Source organism: Lissotriton helveticus, chromosome 3_2, assembly GCF_964261635.1.
Source record: "Lissotriton helveticus chromosome 3_2, aLisHel1.1, whole genome shotgun sequence".
Classification (NCBI taxonomy): Eukaryota; Metazoa; Chordata; class Amphibia; order Caudata; family Salamandridae; genus Lissotriton; species Lissotriton helveticus.
The window spans coordinates 27671686-27691686 of record NC_136062.1 but is presented as its reverse complement, the minus strand read 5'-3'; the positions used below and the strand labels follow the sequence as shown (position 1 = coordinate 27691686).

General features: G+C 45.1%; 1 protein-coding gene and 1 long non-coding RNA gene across 2 annotated transcripts in view; one reads left to right on the top strand and one right to left on the bottom strand.

Moving 5' to 3' along the window:
* LOC144826435 (transient receptor potential cation channel subfamily M member 7-like) overlaps positions 1–20001 on the top strand; it is a 2236140-nt gene that overhangs the window by 916451 nt on the left and 1299688 nt on the right. The gene's annotated exons all lie outside the window — the stretch shown is intronic.
* The window catches only part of LOC144826437 (uncharacterized), an 871719-nt gene that overhangs the window by 402218 nt on the left and 449500 nt on the right, over positions 1–20001 (bottom strand). The window lies entirely within an intron of this gene.

Below are 20001 nucleotides of genomic sequence, written 5' to 3'. Positions count from 1 at the left end.
TGCCTTTGCTATGTCTCAAGATATATGCTCCAGTGGTTTTTACGAAAATTAACTTTGAAAAATATATATTGGGCTACATTGGCCTATATATATGTTGGAGCCCAAATGTAGCCCAATGTAGCCCAATGTAGCCCAATGAAGCCCAATGAAGCCCAATGTAGCCCAATGTAGCCCAAAGATGGCCGCCAGAGACAAAAAAAACAAATGTAGCCCAAATATCAGCCAGATGTAGCCCAACTATAGCCCAGTGACAGAATGACCAATCAGCTTCGCAAACCTCCGTTACGCGAAGCGGAGCGCTGTTACAGATATATATCTTTTTTTGAACGTTAATTTCTCAAAATCCACTGGAGCACATATATTGAGACCTAGCAAAGGCACATCGGGCTACCAGTCCCTAATATTTTACCAAGTTTCGTGCAAATCCATTCAGCCGTTCGATTATTATTATTATTTTTTTTTTTTGCCCCGCGGGGCCCTTTTAAAACCTCCACATCAAACCTAGGGGGTCAGCGAGGATCTACTATGCCCCCTTATGGTCATTTGCCCCTTCGCTTTGGCCTCCTCTTGTCTCTCGATCCTACCGAGAGACAAGATGGCGGCCGCTACGGACTGTTTGGAATGTTTACAGACGCCGGAGAACCAATCAGCTTCGCTTCACAAAGCTCCGTTGCGCTAAAAGTACGCATACTGGAGCGCTGCCCGGTCCGCTGTTACAGATATATATCTTTTTTTAAACGTTAATTTCTCAAAATCCACTGTAGCACATATATTGAGACCTACAAAAGGCACATCGGGCTACCAGTCCCTACAATTTTGCCAAGTTTCGTGCAAATCCATTCAGCCGTTCGGGCTAAAAGTGAGGCCAACCGCCCTATGGAAAACTCAATGTTAAAAACACGTTTTGGGACCCCCTTTTTTCTCGACCCCCCCTGGACGAACCCCCCCCCAATTTTCAGGGGCTGCTCAGAAACAAAATGTGCCATTTTCCTGAAAATTTCAGCCAATTCCGTCCACAAACGCCAAAGTTATTTGACATAGAATTTTCAAAAATCCCATAGAGAAAAAATCCTAACTATATATACCTACTGGCGACCGCCAGTAGGTAATATATATATATATATATATATATATATATATATATATACACACTCCAGTGGACTAACAGTCAAGTATTCTCTTGGATCATAAGTGTGATCGTATGTGCTTGCTGCTGGCAAGGATTCCGTTTTACAACAAGCATTATCTTAATGTTAGGTTACCTGTGGCGGTACATGTCACTTAAGGTGGTTTGTTGTTAGGTGCAGTACCTTTTAAAAAAAATATTATAAAGTATTTTGAACTGTTTTTTCAGTTCTGTTTCACCATTATGTATACAGTGTATACATGGCTGTGCGCATGTATTACACTTTTTTTATGGCTGTGCGCACGTTTTTTTTTAAAGAGGAAGAAAACAGAGTTTTTAGAATGAGATGCGGTTGCTTCTCTTTCCTCGTTTCCCTTTGGTGCCTCTAGGTGTCTATGACTCAAGTCATGTTCAGACTGCTGGGCCATGGCTCTTAAGGCCATGCAGGGATAAGTTTATGTAGATTTTTGTGGTCCAGCAGAGGACATTGGTCAGTAAAGTTTTGTGAGTTACATGCCACTCCGAGTCATAGAAGGATGATACCTGGCACACACACAACACATAACACACACACTTACTTGATGGAAGCCTAAACCAGATTCAAAGCTATTTGGATATATGATGTAACCTTAAGGTGATCATTTGGTCAAGCAAATGTTCTCCTTTCATGGTGTACGGATTATGTGTTCAGTTTTGTATTGAGGCTCATCTTTATCTTAGTATAACTGGGATGAGTCCTGTGAGTCCCTTATGGATTTTATCAGAACGGTTCTTCTCTGATATTTCTTTTTTGATGTGAAGAATACGGATTACAAGGCTTTTGTCTTGTTCTTGGCCCTTTTGGTCCACAAGTTCTCTTTCCCCTTGGGGGATGGATGATAGGATCTGCTAACTCTCGGGTGGTTATGTATGGGTTTTCCCCCTTTTTCCTCAAGACTCGATTTTTCCTGCCTATTGAGTGGTTTATTATTTACATATTCTGTGATAGTGATCAAAGGTACTATTAAGAGCCAGGCACTTTTCCTGCTATTTCAACGTACATTTAGTTGGTTGTTGGTATTGACTAGCTATTTCTCTTTGAGAACTGTTGTAGGATTAGTTTGCAGTCCCTCCTCAAGTGGGTCTAGCTATCATATTTAATCCAAAAGTGTAGGAATCTGCAGCTAGATGTCTCTATCACATGCTCAATTTACCTTATCTGGTAGAGACAGTCTAACCACAGATTCCTTAATGCCCTGCCCATCCTCCCAACTCTGCGAAAGACCTATGAGACAAAGGGTTATACCCTGTGTCAATGCTGGTTTATTTACCGCTAGTCACTATCTCATGTAATGGTGACTCGACAAACATTTTATTGTTGTTTCATGGGTCTTGTATTGGTATGCCTTTCACTTCCATTGGTGAGTGGTCTGTAGAGTGGAGGGTGTTCCCCTTTTTAGGTCTCGCTGAGTCAGCGTGCATGCGCTGCTCGGAGAGATTTAGGAGCTGCTTTGAAAAGTGCTCCCTAAGCGGCGATCAGCTACCCAGAATGGGCACAGGCGTGCACAGCACTTTTTCACGTCGCGTGCGCAGCATGCACCACTGGCTTCACCACTCGCATTTTTTTTTTAATTAATTTTTGCGCGTGACACAACTCCCGGCCTGGTCTCGCGTCCAATGCTTGTTGGATTTGTCTGTCTACAATGCTACAATTTAAGTAAACCTATTTGCCAGCCACAACACTACACTTACTGTCTCATTGGATCATCACGTTATTAACTTCTTGGGGCTCTATGGAAAGTTGATCAGCTGTAATACCTACGTTTCGAACTGTGTTTGAAGGTACTGGTAGAATACAGTTGGAGAGAAGCCATTCATTGTTGTTCCCGATGTAGTAAGTGCTGTCTGTCATTTGTTGGAATTTAGCTTCAGAACGTTTGTTGCCGTTCTCCATGGAACTATGGCGACTGATGAAGTAACGTCTGTGAACTAAACAATGGAGTTCTTCAATCCTCAGCACTTCAAGACAGAAGAGATTATTATAGTGAAAGTGTGTGATTTTTCAGGACTATTGCCCTTTCTGCTTCGCTGTCCAGAGCATGTATGATCTTTCAATGTAATTTACTCACCTTATCTACATTGCTTATTGTGGTAAATGCTTACTATATCTTTTCCCCTCTACCACTGCATCAGAATGTCCTGTGACATCATGGAATGTTAAGTGCCTGACTCTAGCTAGAGAGTCAGTTGGTCATCTCAGGCTGAGGAGCTGGAAGCTCTCTCCTGGTGGGGTTTTCTCCTTGTAACTTCCTATCCTGTAACCTGCCACCTATCTACCTGTCAATAAAGAGGGATCTACTACTACACCTGGACTACGCATCATTGTTTGTGTACCACATTTTGGCGACTTTTCTTGGACTAACCTACGCTGCACAAGAAGAAGATTGTAATTCAGCTTTAAGGAAACCAAGGACTGTTCTACATTTAAGTAAGTCTATTTCCTGGAGATCAGAGTAACGCCCAGTAAACCCCACCAGTGTCCTTTTCAACTTGGGACAGCTGCACCCTGGGCGTCTGTTTTGTGAAGGAACTAACTGCCATCCTGCTGTCATCTGGAGATTGTCTGCCTCCAGCTTTAAAAGCGTATGTGACCCAGCTGGCCTGATCAACCTGTTGTGTCTCTGTTGCTTTTACACCTTGACAGTTCGCACTCCCTACATTTTACTGTGGGACTGGTAAGACAGTTGTGTTCTCCCATGTTTGTTAGGTGAGCTTTTCGCTATCGCCTTCATGGACGCGCCGTGCGCAAGCAGTACTCCCTTCACGACAGCGTGTACAAGCATGGAATTTTTGCGGTGAGTGAGGAACAGCCACCCATCATCCGTTTTCTCAAGCTTGTTTATGTGATCTCCCACAGTGTGTTGTTTCCTCTGCCTTCACAAGTTCGGACTATTCTGCATGTTCAGGCAGCGTGAGGAGGTCTGGAAGCCTATTTGCATTATTCCGGTGAGTGGGAACATTTTAGAAGCGTTTTGTGTACTTTGGCAATGCCATTTACAAAGTGGCGGTTGAGCCTCTACATCTTTGAAAAACCACCCGCTATAGCTCACACACTAACTTACCTGTCTCGAGGAGCCTTTGTGACGTCTGTTCTTCTGCCACTGTCTTCTCCGTCACATGTCAGAACAGCACGTCATCACCGTGAGCCATCCAGCACTAACGTGACGACGTGCCTCCATTATGGTTCATTTCACTGCGCAAGTCTGCGCAGTCAGTGGCTACGGCTTTGTTCGGTCCTGTCACTTGGCCGTCAGCTTTACTGTTATCTCATGGTCCGCTCCAGTCTGCCTTCTGTGCAAGTACTCCGACAATTGTTACAAGTCCTCCGACAAAAGTTTCACCAAATGGTTGAAAATCAGCAGCGTTTGTTTTCGGTGTACTACCGAGAATGTTTCCCTTTTCGTGACTTCCTCCATGTTATTCGGCATTTCCGTATGAATATTATTTTATATTTCTCGGCACATTTGGGACTTACCACTTCCAGAAGCAGCGTCTTACAAGATCTCGGGGCATGTCACCCTACTTAGTTTCCTGCTGTGAAGTCTTTCTTCAGAACTCTTGGACAATTCTGGCTAAGAAGACCTCGGGTGAGATGTCGCTCACCGGAGCTGAATTAATTTGTTTATATTTATACTTATGCTTCAACTTATTTGTTTTTTTCAGTGTATGAAGTGGATTGGTGTGTGTGTTGAACATAATGTACATTTACTTTTGGGAGGTTGTTATATGTCAGTGGTTGTTTTATAATATACCCTAACATTGTGAGTTTGGGTTGAGTTCCTAAGGCGATGTTTTAACCCTACGATGTACCCTTATTTGGGGGAGGGTCTGTGGCCAGTCATTGCCATGTTTTGAAACTAGGGCGATGTTGTACCTTATGGTGTACCCTGTATATTTATATATATAGGTGACGTTCGGTCTCAGGGTGTGTTTCCTGAGTTTCACTCTGCTTTACCAGCTAGGGTGTTTGTGTCTAATTAATAACCGTTCCATGTACTTAGGGTTAGTACTTATGGTGTACCCTTAATTAGGGGAGGATGTGTGGCCTGTCAATGCCATATTATGAAACTAGGGCAGTGTTGTACCTTATGGTGTACCTTATATATCTTTATATAAGGGATGTTGTAGTTTTTGTCTCACAGGGTAGGGATCCTGTGCTTCACTATGCTTGTGCAGTTAAGGTGTTTGTGTCTCATCTTACTCCATCCATGTACGTAGGGTTAGTACTCATGGTGTATCCTTATTTAGGGGAGGTTGTGGGGTTGTGGTGCCAGTTAGCACTTGCATTTTGTTCCCTAGAGTCTAGTTGTTACTCTTTGGAGAAGTTACGTTGCACACTTTCACGTGGTGTACCCTTTTATTAGGGGAGGTTGTCTGCATGTAACTAATTTGTTAGAAAGTTTCAAAGATTAGTATCTTTGTGTACCCTTTTCTGGGGAAGGTGGTGTGCGTTGTCAGCGCCGCCCTTTAGTGATGTTATCTTGAACAATTCCTACATTGTTCAATGGTGTACCCTTTTGCTAGGGGAGGTTATCTGTGTTGGTCTAATTTGCATCACTCTGTGTGGGTAGTTGAGGTGCGTTGTCAGCGCTACCTCTTGGTGAAGTTCTGCCACTTTTGTTAGTGTGTGGCTACTGTGTATTTTGTTCCAGGGGCGTTAGTTTCCTCTGGTGTACCCTTTCCTGGGGAGATGTTGTGTTCCACAGTTTAAAGGTTGCTCTTCTAAGTGTACCCTTAGAAGGGAAGTTGTTAGTGCATGTCATGCGCTAGTCTTTATTACAAAGCATACCTTTTTCTGTGTAGGTTACCAATTTATCTTATTGTGCTCTCTTCCATCTGCACACAATTTGTCAATTAGTTGATACACCCTACTTAGTTTACCGGGATCGCTACCTTGTTTTATTAAGGAGGGTGGATGGGCATGTTATGTAATTTTGCATTTCTTTCTACATGCCTCTTTTTATTTTCTCTCTGCTTTCACGCTTGAGTTTTCTGCTTTTCAAATTATCTCTCTGACTTGCTCTTATGTCTATAGTCTCTTCTGGTTTCTTCTATTCTATCTTAACTTATTATTTGCTGTTGTTCACTAACGGAAGAGGATGTGTGGTAAATGCTTACTATATCTTTTCCCCTCTACCACTGCATCAGAATGTCCTGTGACATCATGGAATGTTAAGTGCCTGACTCTAGCTAGAGAGTCAGTTGGTCATCTCAGGCTGAGGAGCTGGAAGCTCTCTCCTGGTGGGGTTTTCTCCTTGTAACTTCCTATCCTGTAACCTGCCACCTATCTACCTGTCAATAAAGAGGGATCTACTACTACACCTGGACTACGCATCATTGTTTGTGTACCACACTTATACTGAATTGCAATTGACAAAATAAGTAAAAATGAGCTTCGGATAAAAAATATCTCACCACTATGGCAGATTCCTTTTGGCATCTCAGCTGTCCCTTTGACAGGCCCTGCGCCCAGGTGTGCTGCTCTCCTTCCTCCCTCGCCTGCCTCACTTTAGTTCCGCCCCACCAGAACGATACTCTGTAAACTCACATATCCTTTGCCTCGAGCACCATCATAACCTCCCTAATGTAGAAACAGAGTGTCCAGGCCCTGACACTACTAGTGTTTACAGCGGAACGGCATGCACATACTTGCCTCCACAAAACATATCCTTATTATGATGTCATGTGTTCTGTATTCTGTGCTCTGTATGCATGCTGTAAACTGTGTTGTTATGATGTTAGTGCTTCTTCGAAGCGTGCTTCCAGTTCTGCGTACCTGCATTGGAGGACGGTTGGTCCATTAGGCAGTTTACTCTGAACAGCAGAGTTGAATGGATGCTGGTCAGTGGGCTTCATACCTTGGTTTCTTTCTTCATCAAGTGAGGAGATTTCTTCAACTTTGCGGCTTGCATTATTGGATGTTGTTATCCTAACATTTACTTCTTCCCCTGTTTCCTTCCCTAAACTACAAACTTGTGAGAACTGCTGTTGCATTTGGTAATTTTTAGGAGCATTCTGAGTTTCCATGTTCAAGTTTGCTATTTATTCTGATGTGGTTCACAGACACTTGGATGGGATTATATTTTATTTGTGCAATTGGGCTGTCTCCTGTGGTTTGCTCCTTTTGTTCGTAATCCTGTGTGGCGTTTGCTGAAAACAACCCTCTAGTGCAGTAGGCAACCTCGATCTTCTCCCCTTTTTGCACAAGTCCATTGCTGGCCACCATTCATCAGGGGGCCAGTATTTAGGAATATTCTGTTTGGCTATTATTGTGCCATCGTTCACCAGAGCACATTCCTCTCCACATACATTGTTTCGGATACCTAGGAGTGCATGTGGAGAATACGATCAATCAGTCTTCCCTTTATTCGACTAATGGTGAGCAATATGTCAGGCCAGTACTTTACCAAGACGGGAAAAGTCCAGACTATATGGAAGAAATCAGATTTGTAAGTACTTTATCGGGAGGACAGGGGTGAAACAATTGTGCCCACCGACAATAGCCTCTCACAAGAAGAGTATGTGGTGTGCAAGTAGTAAAGTTGTATGCGGCATAGCCATGAGCACATGACCAGCTCACAACAGTCCATCCTAGTATCCTTCCAATCGTTTTTTATCTAGAGAGCACACCTAGCCTTCCCATTGCTCCTTAAACACTGCAACCTGTCGCATTATGATCATGATTTATACATGTATTCCATACCTCCTTTCCTAAGGGACACGCATAATTTTGGCTTCTAGTAGGATGGATTGTGAAGTTTCATGCAAGTCACATTTCTGAACAGTTAATGCAATTGAAAGTATTTATAGAATTGGGTTTTATGAAGTTCAAATTCTGCTTGAAGAGTCTGGAACAACTTCATTTGCATGTTCTACCAAACACCCCCCAGCGTCAATATCCCAATTAGATCCAATAGTTCAAACCCCTCCAAACATGCACTATGGAGAAGCCATCTGCCCTGCTAGAGAGGCGCCTCCTGTGTGGATCTCCTGTCCCTTTGATTCCTCCAGCATCGAAACGTCACTTTCGTAAACTCAGGCAGTAAGTGGGGAATGGGATTTCTATACAGTAGACCTCGTATATTGCTATAACAAACCAGGGCAATCTTAACAGGGAATGGTTGGGTACTCATGAGCTCCATATAACAAGTTATTTAATACCTGAATCTCACACCCACAAGTGTAAGTGGAGGTCAGCCATATCCAAGCCTCCGTTTAAGATAGTTTAGGTTCATTTGTTGAATGCAATACTGGGAGTTTGACTCGACCAGAGGAAGGAATAAATCTTGGCTGTCAGGTTCGCAAGCCAACTATGAGGGATTACTAAAGGGAAGTTTTGTAGGACGTTTAGAAATCTCAGCAAGGCCATTTTCTTTTGCAATTTTTTAAACATAGGATGGTGTACAGAAAGGAAACAAGGTAAATAACAGCATTGGGAAGATACATTGGGCAATATTGCAAAACAACTACTGTCACCCTATAACAATATCCCTGATAACTTCCCCAAACAAGCACTGGCATAGCCAATAGGTTATGCCTTTGGGACCTTATAAGTGTTTAGTTATCCAGCACAATATCCTTGGTGCAACAACATCAAGTGTTGCATGGCTAAACACTTATAAGGTCCCAAAGGCGAGACCTATTGGCTATGCCAATGCTTGTTAAGGATGGTTCTACTTCGGGTTGCAGGGCTTCACGTAGCCTAAACATTGTCAATCTGAAAGATATTATCTATACTAATATAATAGAGAGAGCCCAAACCTTTGAGGCGGGTAATCTCAGGAACCACAGCACCAATCACAACACCCAATACAGCGTTGGAAAGGGCAGTTGCAGCAGAAGGACATATGCTATGCAGACGCCCACCATATACATTTAAAAGGTAAAGATACCGTGCCAGAAAAGTAGGCCCTTGTGGCGTGTCTGCGTTGTGCTGTGGGCGTGTGCTGGGGACGTGACAAACGCTGGGGGCGTGTGGTACGTTCTGCCCTTCATGCCATGTCTCATATCGTGTGCTAATCCCACCCTGCTCCCTTTAAATACCCCTGCACCCCATAATCATTACTCACCCTTACACCTTAAAATACCCCAACACCCTTAAACACTAACCCATCTTAACCCTATAAATATACCCTGTACCCCAAAACCCAAACCTAGCCCTGAACCCTATAAATACCACTGTACCTCAATACCCAAACCTACCCCTGAACCCTAAAAATACCACTGTACCCCAAAACCACCCCTGAACCCTAAAATACCCCTGTACCCCAAAACCCAAACCTAGCCCTGAACCCCTAAAATACCCCTGTACCCCAAAACGCAAACCTAGCCCTGAACCCTTAAAATACCCCTGTACCCCAAAACCCAAACCTAGCCCTGAACCCTTAAAATACCCCTATACCCCAAAACCCAAACCTGCCCTGAACCCTAAAAATACCCCTGTACCCCAAAACCCATACCTATCCCTAAACCCTAAAACTACCCCTGTACCCCATAACCCAAAACTATATCTGAACCCTTAAAATACCCAAACACCCCAAAACATATACCTCAGTACCCCAAAACATATACCCCTATACCCCCAAAAAACATGATTTTACCATTCATGCATTTACAACGAATTTCGTTGTAAATGTATGCGTGGTAAAAGCATATAAAATGTAATGCCATGCGTTATAATAGCATTGCGGAGTCATGGTACTTTCGTAATGAAAGTATGTGGAGTTTTGGTATGCGGAAAGAAAGTTGCGGATAATGGGTGTTTACACTCCCCCGGTAAGTACATTGGTGGCACGGCGGCCCACATCTCCAGCAATATACTCATATTTTTTCACCACCCATTTGAAAAATGCACAGGTTTCTCTCATTGATGGCCAGCACCGACATACACTTTTAGACACACCTCCCGCCACAAGTTCTAGAATTGCGAACTTTAGAGCTGGGGAGCTACGTTCGAATCTCGGCATCAGCTCAACATCCTGTGATTCCAGGCAAATCGCTTTGTCTCCCCGTGCCTACCACAAATGAATGTGTTCTCCTGTAATGTAAATTGTGCTCATGCCATGTTGTCGAGTTCGCGCTATATAATATTGCAAGGAAAAATAAAGTAGGGAAACTCGAGTTCACACACTACATAACGCGCACTCTTAAGTGCATCAGCAGTGCACTGTGAATCGGAGCGTTTCACAGGCCTGCCACAGATAAGAAATGCTATCAAAACGAAATCCCATAAAACAATATAGTACTGGCCGGCAGCAATTCATACCCGGACAACGTCGGGACGGGCTGCTAGTTGGTTATAGATTACTTACCTTATCTTTACCTTCAGGCGTCAGACTGGATCCAGGGAATTTTTTTCTTCGCAGTACCCCTGCTTGTCAGTAGGTGCCGTTGGTCGCCTCCGTGTTGCTATCGCCGGAATGACGTTGCCGTATCTACTTGGATGCAGCCCTTTCGTGCTGACGTCAGTTCTTTCTTTTTCCGCGCCAGCTAGCGGAGATCCGGAGAAAGCAGTACCTAGCTCTTTTCGACTTAGGCCAGCATCTTTTTCAAGTTGTTCGACTCCTGGTGCACATAGGGGTGTCCCACCGGCGTATCAGCATCAAACCTTGTGACTCCTGTCACAAATTGATGTCGGTTACGGGCCCACATCCCATGTGCCTCTGGTGTCTGTAGCGCAACCACGACCTGAAGAATTGCTCCGCCTGTCGGGCCATGAACCTGAAGTCTTTGCGGGAGCAGCCCTGAAAGCTTCTAGAGGCCCTGCAGTCAGCTCCACGCTGCTCGAGGTCCTGGTCAAGAGGGAGGTCGCGGGACCAGTTGCTGAGTCACCACCATCATTTCGCCTCGAAGTCTTCGTCATCGGGTAAGTTGAGCAGAAGAAGAAGGCGAAGAAGCACCGTCGTTCTTTGCCTTCTCACTGTCCTTCGGCCGACGGGACGCGGAAGGTAGTCTTCCTTCGGCTCCGCCCGCCGAGCCCTCTGGGATAGTTCCGAGCTTCCTTCCCGTCCCGGGAGCATGAGCTTCCCCTGCCCAGCTTCGTGCCTTTTACGAAGCCCTCTACTCCATCTTTGGGCAGCCCGACTCCGCCGGCGTGCCTTCGGGCCCAGCAGACTAGGCTGGGGGTTCTAGGCTTTCAATGCCACCGGCTCCGGCCCCCAGGATCCAGGCTGGATCTGGATCGGTGCCGGTTGACCTCATGACACCTCCCTTGGCGCCCATTCCTCTGATGATGCCTCAGACGCTGGATGTGTCCACGGCCGGCGTCGACCACGGCCTCCCCCTCGACTTGGACACTGTTCTATCCTGGTGTTCCTTTTTGCCCTAAGTGGCAGCCAGAGGAGGGTGAAGAGGACTGGGAGGTGTCTGTGGACCCTCTGGCAGACCAGCTAGAAGAGCCAGACTAGAGAGAGGAATTGGATGATGCCAGTGGTCTGGACACCTCCCCGGACCTCGCTATGCTTTCTCCTCCTACCGTGGCCACGGATTGGTCACGAAGAGTCTGGTATCCCGAGCTCTTAAACAAAGTCATCGATCCTCCAACCAGACTGCCTCTAAGGGAGAATCTTCTGTCGCAGCAGCAGGGGACGATTCTCCACCTGAACCTGTCCAGCCTCCACCTACTTGCGTGGGGATTGAGCGGCGACAGTTGACAGCTTTCGATGTTCCCCTGGAAGTCTGTAACATTATCTTGGCAGCCAGGTGTCCCTCCACCAAAACGGTATATGCCTGTAGATAGAACAAATCTGTGGCATGGTGCGCAGCAAAGGCTGTGGATCCTCTTTCTTGCCCCCTTTTCAGAGGTTCTCCTCTTCTTTCTTTGGCCCCGCAGGGCACTGCTCTGGGCAATCTTAAAGGCTATCTTTTGGCCATTTCGACCTTTATTCATCTTACTGATCAGCCTTCTCTTTTCAAGTCCCCTATTGTAAATAGATTTCTTAAGGGCATTACTCACTTTTTTTCTCCTATTCCTAGCCTAATGCCCCAGTGGGACTAGAATCTTCTCTTGACTTACCTTGTGTGTGCTCCTTAGGAGGCATTACATAATTGTCTTCTCAGACTCTTGACTTTAAAGACTGCCTTTCTGTTTGCTATCACCTCTGCTTTCAGGGTGAGTGAGCTTCAGGCTCTGCCTTCTAAGCCTCCTTTCCTTGCTGTCCATCTGGACAAGGTTGTCCTCCGAACTAAACCTTCTTTTCTTCCCAAAGTGGTTACCTCTTTCCACATAGCACAGACCATCACTTTGCCCACCTTCTTCCCACCCGGCATACTTCAAAGGAGGAGGAAAGACTCCACCGCCTGGATCCAAAACGTCTGTTATAATTTTATCTGGATCACACAAAACAATTCTGGGTGGACAATCAACTCTTTGTTGGCTATCGGGTCGCCAAAAAAGATCGGGCCATGCTAAACGGACCGTTGCTCGATGGGTCGTCCTTTGCATTAAAATTTGCTATTCCATGGCGAAAAAGTAGCTTCAGGTAGGACTATGCGCCCATTCCACCAGGGCGATGGCAGCCACTACTGCTTTGGGATGTGGTGTCCCCCTCAGTGACATCTGCCAGGCAACCACGTGGGCATCACTACATACGTTCACAAAACTTGCCTGCATCATCAACTAAGCGCCGGGAGGTGCTTTAAAACGCCTCTGCCCTACCACGGCGCAGGACGCGCGCAGGCGTGCCCGGGCCAAGGGCGGGCCTGTCCGCGCCCGTCGCAGACCGACGGAGACTGGGCTGGGCCACCCACCTAACATTTGGCGCCAAAGTAAGACTATTTCCTCATTGCGTTTGGACTGTTGTATGTATTGCAAATTAGTTGTATTTTTTTCATTTTCTTTATCAGCTGCCAATTAACTTGGGTAAGATAAAGCACTATAACATCTAGGAAGAATGGCGTTACGCTCGGGGAAGGGGAGGAAGGCGGCGCAAGGTCCTATTGGGGGGAGTGTCACGGGACCTTGGACCAATTTATAACAAGAGCCGCAGTAGTTTTGGAGCATGAAATTTGCCTCACCGAAAGGCGCTTATCGTTAGAACCCTTATACTCTGAGCGATCATCATTGGGTCCCATCATGTCAGCCATTACACCAGAACAGCCATGTATTCAGATATCAAATGGCGATATTCTGGCGCAAGTGAGTATTGGGTCTGTTGTCTGTACTTCGTTAAATACATCTGAAGAATGTACATGACTAGCCGGAAATAGGCCTGCAGAAACGAGCACCCCCAATGCCTTAACCAACTTAAAGCCTAAAAAACAATTACCAGGACCAGCCTCAACCGCTAAAAGGAAGCGCGGGGGAGGATTGCAGAAGGGAAGATGCCCCAAAGTAATCAAAACATCTAAAAAAGCGGGGAACCCAGTAACATCTATTCAGCCACTACTAAATAGTGCCCCTTCACGATCGCCAACTTCAGCCGCAAACACTCTTACCACACAGCCACTTCAGCTACCGTCTTTACCATCACAATTTCCTGAAGGCTTTATGGAACAAGTAGAGCAGATAATGAAATCCCTAACGTTACCTTTACTTGAAAGAATAAAAGTATTAACGGAGAAAGTGGGGAATCTAGAACAGGTAGCCACAGCTAAATTGGCATATATTGGAAAACCTTGTTCTTAGCATGCAGAACCATGGCCCTGTATTACAAACTAGAATAGGTCAGCTGACCAATAATACTACATCAGAACTGGTCCCTTTAACATCTAATACACTGAATAGGCCACAAAATGACAATAGCAAAGAGAATAGTAAAAAGGCAAAGAGCCTACCACAGAAGAAGGAACAAAAGAGACTGGAGGGGGAGGCTGGAAAGGACTTTGAGACACTGGAGCGGGACGGGAAAACTAAACATATAGAAAAGGGAATCGTAAGCAGTGACAAACAAAAAATCATCCACCCACGTATTGATTTACCGCGTGCCTCGGCTCCTTATACGACGATGCTGATAGGGGTGCCTGAGAACCATACTGGTAAAGTAGAAACCCATAGTGAACTAAAGAATAAGGTCACCTTTTGGCTGAACAATAATAGACCACTCCTGGGTAATATCCACGCAGAAATTTTATTTGTGCGAAGGGTGAGTTGGATAGGCCATAGAGTAAAAGAGTCAACAGGCGATTGTATTATTGTAAATTTTAGAGACAGACGGGTGGTTAGGCACATTTGTGATTGGCAAGATCAAAGAGGTGATGGCGGTATCCAATGACTTGACCCAAGTTATTTTTATCCATCCTCTTTCCCCCCCCCCCCCCCCCCCTCTTGCTCCGTTAAATATCAAAGGGACGCAGCTAAGAGGGTCCATCTCTGCACGTAGAAAAGAATTTTGCATTCCCATGTTTAACCGCTTCGATATGCTTTAAGGACTGGAGGGGGTGGATTGACTGGGGTTTAGCCATCACACTGCTAACTTGGCCCCTCCCTCTGCGAATGCAAGATTGACTCAGGGGAAAGTAACTGAAGGAGTACATTGTAGTTGGGTGGAAGAAGGAATAAGCTCAGGGGAAATCAATAGTGAATGCGTAGGTGTATTGATGGATAGTGGTAACGATGTGAACATATTGAGAGTAGACGAACCAGAAACCCCTGGACCCATAGCCATAGCAGATATTCCGAATAAAACGGGTATATGGTCTATAATGTTTTGGAACATATCAGGCTTAAAAGCAAAAATGTCTAATTGCAATTGGGTAAATCAGGTGAATGAGTACGATATAGTCAGTCTGCAAGAGACATGGTCTATAGAGGCTCTACATTTATGCGGCTTTAAAACCTTCCATTCACCGGCAATTAGTTCACTACATGGCAGGGCTAAAGGAGGACAGTGTACCTATGTGTCGAACCTGTTTAAATGCCATAAGATCGAGATGGTCTTTAACAACAGGTATTACCACATAATTAGGATACACATCGATAAAGACTCTCACGTGATTATTGTTAATTTTTATAATAATGTATTGGTGGAGGTTGTTGAAGAAACGCTAAAAACCCTGGGCAAAGACATTAAAAGTTTGCTGGGTGGGAGAGCTAAAGCAGTCTGTGTCATCTGGGGCGGGGACTTTAATTGCTCCTTGTGTAAACGTGGGGAAAAAGGCACATGTGGCTTAATGCTGGATAATGAGACCAGCTTAAGTCATTTTGAACATACCATCTGTGGAGACTATCTAAACGAGATAATTTTTACTTGTGATATGGGTTTTGCGAACAAAATCTGTCACAGTGATGTCCCATTTTGCCCCACGTTCAATGGCAGAGGTGCATATTCAATAATAGATTTTGTACTGATCTCAGTCAGATATGGGGGAGAGGTTCATGTGTTCAAAACCCTAGATAATCCTCTAAGTGATCATTTTCCCTTAAGTCTGGAGATCTCACATCTGGGCAATGATCGTGCCAAGAAATGTGCCTTAAGCCAGCATGTAGGAAATATCACCCTGAGCAGGTAGAACGGTTATACCCTAAAGTGGAGCAAAGTGGTTCCCAAAGGATTTTTTGGTCAAATTAGTAAAGATATGTAATTTTAGTATTGAAGCTTGTCTGGATGAAAATGTAGGTGATCTTGTAGTTATTCAAAATTTTAGGATTATTGCCGCACACATCAAAAATAGTCTTTGGGTGGAGACAAAAAATATTAAGGAGAATTCCTCGAGCTGGTTTGATACGGCTTGCACAAAGGCATATACTAAACTTAAGTATGCCCTAAACGCCTCTGCCAGAGACATTAATTTAATTAAGGAGCTAAGGAAGGACTATAAGTTAACCCTGAAGAAGAGAAAAGATATCCTTAAAAAGGAAGCATGGGACAGATTGTGTGAGGCATCTTTGAGTAGAGACACGGTGGCTTTTTGGAAAGCAGTAAATGCCCCTTTTTTTACAGATAAAACTAAGGCTAGGGTAGAAATAGTCATCTCTGAGTCTGAGTGGGTTAAGCATTATGAATAATTATAGTGTGCCGAGAGTGATCAGGATCTATTCCCTATTCAGAATATTGTGCGGAAGGAGACTGCACATACTTGGATTAAACTGGGTTTGGGTATTGCCCTGAACTAAGTGATTGCGAGCATAAACGAGAGTGCAGGAGGAAAAGCCAGAGGCCCCGATGGGGTCCCGGTAGATCTTTACAAGAATAATATAGATCTTTGGGGCCCGCTGCTTACCCAACTTTTTAATGCATTCTGCTCTAAAGGCCTGCTACCCTCATGGTGTGAGTCAATAATTGTGCCAATATTCAAAAAGGGTGACAGATTAAGCTGTCTATGTTATTGCCCAATATCACTGTTGGACTCCACCATCAAGATTTTTGGCCGAGTGATTTTATACAGATTACAAACTTGGGCCGACGAGCACTTAATAATCAGCGATCTTCAATACGGCTGTAGGAAAGGCCTCAGCACCATCGATCACTGTCTTAATTTGCACATTCTTTTAGAAAAATACGCTAAAGCCAAGGGCGGACGCATGTTTTTAACTTTTGTTGACTTATCGTCAGCTTTTGACTGCATCACCCACACTAAATTATGGCTGATTCTTCAGAAACTAGGGGTAGAGAAAAACATAATTAATTTTCTCAGGGAACTTTATTCGGGTGCTACGGCTCGTGTTAGGTACGGGAAAAATGGAGAGTGTACTGATTCTTTTACCATCGCAAGAGGTGTGCGGCAAGGCTGCGTCCTCGCTCCTTTTCTTTTTACAATTTATATTAATGACATAGAAAGAATACTGCTACATGAGTATAGGGACATGCCGCTGGTCGGCAAAAGGTCCGTTCTAGTGCTCTTGTACGCTGATGATGCGGTCCTGATGGCCAGGACTCCACTGGCCATGCAAAAGATTATTAACACTTTGACAGAATTTATGAATAACCTGGACCTGAGAATCAATTGTACTAAAACTTTTAGTATGACTTATGGCCGTAGGCAACATAAGAAGGAAAAAACAATATACATTGATTCTAGACGACTTGAGCACACCCCAACTTTCCCATACCTCAGTGTATTATTTGACCAATCTGGTCTATGGAATGGTGCAATACAGACTAGGAGACTATTGTTTTGTAAATCTATAATGGCTCTGAAAACTTTTAGTAGAAGGATGGGCAAAAAACCAATTGGGGAGCTTTTAACCGTGTATAGAGCGACCTATTTGGCAGTTGCCACATATGGCGCGGGAGTATGGGGATACGCCAACGCGAAATCATTTCAGGTGGTGGAAAACACTTTTATGAAATTCCTCTTAGCAGTCCGAGATAGTGTTTCTACATATGTTTGCCACGCTGAGCTAGGGAAGTCTTATCTAGAAGATATCATTAAGGTTGCTCCGTTTCTTATGTGGCACAGAGTTTGGACCACCGAGGAGTGTGCCTTTAATCGTTCAGTTTTAAGGGACGTAATGAGGCTAGATAATGGTGGTAAGGTGGGATGGCTAAGCTATGTAATGACGTTTCTTCAAAACATAGGCCACTGGGAATATTATGATGATCCCATAAGTATGAGCAATGTTCCTAGAAAAATCCTCAAAGGTATATGCATGAGGTATTTGAATGACCTCAGAATTAACACAGAAATGTAAAAAAAAAAACTGTGGTCGCACATCAATTAATAATGACCTCAGACCATATGCAATCATATATCAGATTAAGAATGAGTGATTTTGAAAGGTTTTTATTAACGCGTTTTAGGTTAAATTTGTTATTTAGATCCCTTCGCTTCCCCATTATGAATACTTGTTGTAAACAACTTAAGTGCCCTTGTGATGACCTGTCTGAGCAGTCAGACATTCATATTCTTTTTTTCTGTAGATTTTACACAAACCCTAGGAGGAGATGGATTGTGCCTTTATGGAAGATTATGGAATGTAATCAGTGTCGTCCTGCTTTCTCAACAATTCAAAGACTAGACAATATATTCACCGTCGCATCCCTGTCTGTATATTTTAAATTTGTTTTTAGATTTCAAAAATCGATCACCTAATGAAATAAGATGAGCATATTTTATTCTTATTTTAACTCATTGTGTTTTTATGGATATCTGAAATGTAATGATCTATCTGTACTTTTATGGTTGTTTTTATCTGATAACCGAATAAAGTTTAAAAATGAAATGAATGACTATTACTAATGCATTCCTCACCTTAGAATTACCCCAGGCGTCATAGGATCCGAAGTATTTTTCTTCAGCAGTACCCCTGCGCGACGGTAGGTGGCATCGGTCGACTCCGCATTTGTCGTTGGCGTCCTGGCCGCCGGAATGACCTCGCGATATCTACTTAGACGCCGCCCCTGCGCGCTAACGTCAGGTCTTTCTTTTTCCGCGACAGCCAGCTCCGATCCGGAGGAAGTGGTACCTCAAGTAACTTTTTGATTCTCTTTTTGCAACTTTTTGTCAACATCTTTTCGAGTTGTACGACTCCTGGTGCACGTAGGAATGTCCCGTCCTCGAACCGGCTTCAAGGTTTGCGACTCCTGTTGCAAATTGATGTCGGTTACAGACCCGCACCTCGTTTGCCTTTGGTGTTTGGAGCGCAACCACGACCCAAAGTCGTGCTCCGGCTGCTGGGCAATGAACTTGAAGTCTTTGTGTGAGCTGTTCCGAAAGCTTCTCGAGGCCTGGCAGTCTGCAACATGCCGCTCGAGAGGGAGGTCGCGGGACCGGTCGTGGAGCCATCATCAACACGCATCGTCAAAGTCTTCGGGTAAGTCGAATCACAAAAAGAAGGCAAAGAAGCATAGCAGCTCTTAGAGTTCTCCCCTTCCGTCGGCCGACACGACGTGGGTTGTTGAAGGTAGTCATCTGGCTCTGCCCGCCGAGCCTGTTGAGTCAACCCCAAGCCTCCGTCCATTCCTGGGAACTGGGGCTACCCCTGCCCAACTTCGGAGTTTTTACAAAGCCCTCCACTCTCTCCGGGCAGCCCGACTCCGCCGGCGTGCCTTCAGGCCCCGCCGACTCGGCTGGGGGCTCTAGACCTTCGATGACGGTGGCTTCGGCTCTGGCGCCACGGGCCCTTGAGGGATCCAGGCCTGAATCCTAATAGGTGCCGGTCGACCTCGTGACACCTCCTCCGGTGCCAAATCCAGTGGCTACACCTCTGCCCCGTCTGATGCCGATTGTGTCCCTAGCCGACGTCCGCCATCACCTCCCCCTTTGGCTCAACATGACGTCAGTCCAAAGGGGCTAATACCTCCCCTTCGAGACTACCCCTCCATCCATGCCACCTCAATTACATTACTTGGCCCTTCTCGAACAGGAAGTTAGGGCTCTCCTAGCCAAGGGAGTCTTCGAGCGAGTTCCTGTCCCAGAAGTAGGTTGCGGCTGTTATTCCCACTAATTTCTGGTGCCCAAGAAGTACAAGGGCCTGTGTCCTATCTTGGAACTCAGGAACTTCAACCGCTTCCTCCGGAAACAGTTCAAAATATTGATACTGGCTCAGGTCCTGTTTGCCCTCGACCTTCGTGACTGGATGGGAGCTTTGGTCTTGCAGTTACATATGGTTCACGGTAGGCCACGAGCACTTTCAGTTTACTGTGCTCCCATTTGGCCTTACCAGCGCCCTTCGGGTGTTCACAAAAGTGATGGCGGTGGTTGCAGCTCATCTGCACAGATCTGGGGTTCCAGTTTTCCCCCTATCTCGACGACTGGCTGTTGAACGCGGGTTCGCCCCTGGCTGTCGTCTCCCACCTTCAGACTACGGCCGACCTCTTGCATTCGCTGGGGTTCACCATCTACATGCCGAAGTCGCACCTGATTCCCTCTCAGAAGCTCCTTTTCATCAGAGCGGTTGTGGACACAGCACAGTTTCGGGCTTATCCTCCAGAGCAGCGAGTCTGGTATATTCGGGC